Here is a 1,365-nt window from a genome sequence, read left to right as displayed (position 1 = left end):
TGACAGTCACCGCAGTGCCAGAGATTGCTGTGCCCTCCATCGATGCCATATCAGGGTTTGCTGTGCCATCAGCTGGCATGGGTGCGATCTCAGCCTTTGCCAGGAGATCAGTCGGTGCAATGTCAGAGGTGGTTATCTCGTCAGTCAAAGCGTTGTCAGGGTTTGCTGTGCCATCAGCTGGCATGGGTGAGATGTCAACCTTTGCCAGGAGATCAGTCGGTGCAATATCAGAGGCGGTTGTCTCATCAGCCAAAGCGGTGTCAGGGTTTGCTGTGCAATGAATCGGTGCCATGTCAGCCGTCGCCATGAGATCAGTCAGTGTGGTGGGAGGGCTTGTCAGGTCCTGGGTCAAAGCAGTGTCAGAGGTTTCTGTGGGATCAGTCAGTGCAGAGCTGACATCAGGCTGTGCCTTGAGGTCAGTTGGCCTGGTGTCAGGCTGTGCCATGGCCTCAGGTGGTGTGGTCTTGGGTGTTCTACGCCGAATTCCCACGAATTTGAGAAACCTCTGCAGGAGAACAAAGGATGGGGAAGAGAAGAAATTCCCATGGAGTGCTCCAACAGCAGTGCTCGGCTGAGAGGGGACAGCAGGCGGAGCCCAGGTGGAGATGGCTGCAGGTACCTGAACTGCTCTGCGGAAGCGGCCATGGGTACGGACGTGCTCTTCTGTCCGGTGCTGGCCTGGATCTGCCAAAGAGCAATTGCAGTCAGAGCTGAGGGCTTGCGGGAAATGTCAGAGAACACAGCCCAGTCCTTCACTCCACAGGCAGGGCCAGCCTCGGGATGCCCAGTGGATGGAGCAGGGATGCATGGGTGATCAGCCTTGGCCCCTCTTCCCTGCTCCCTTTGCCTGAGCTTGTTTCACAGGGGACGGGAAGGGGCCAAGGTGGCTGCAGCCACCAGCCCTGTAGCCCAGGTCCAGCACTGACCCTGCTGTAGGGGCTGGAAGTCTTGCACATCCTCAGGTTGCCGTGCTGGGGCAGGCTCAGGGCCTTTGTTCCTCCTCCTGAGAAGCCTGCACAGGCCGGAGCGTCTCCCTGCCATGCCACAGTCTGTCCTCAAGGGCACCTGCAAAAGAGACACCTCGGAAAGGCCTCTGCTCGCAAGTTCTGCAGAATGGCCTCAAGGGCACCTTCCACAGGGATTGGAGACGCCTCAGACAAGCTGCGGGTCCCCAAGTCCTGTGGTCTGGCCTCAAGGGCCACGGTCCACAGGGATTGGGGACACCTCAGACAAGCTGCGGGTCCCCAAGTCGCGTGGTCTGTCCTCGAGGGCACCTTCCAGCAGGAGTGGTGGTGTCTCGGAGAAGCTCCGGGTCCCCAACTCCCGTGGTCTGGCCTCGAGGGATGTTGCTAGAAAAGGAATCCT

Source organism: Empidonax traillii, unplaced genomic scaffold (assembly GCF_003031625.1).
Source record: "Empidonax traillii isolate 1590-97213 ecotype Southwest subspecies unplaced genomic scaffold, ASM303162v1 scaffold4868:size9150, whole genome shotgun sequence".
Lineage (NCBI taxonomy): Eukaryota > Metazoa > Chordata > Aves > Passeriformes > Tyrannidae > Empidonax > Empidonax traillii.
Note: the sequence above shows the minus strand (reverse complement) of the source record.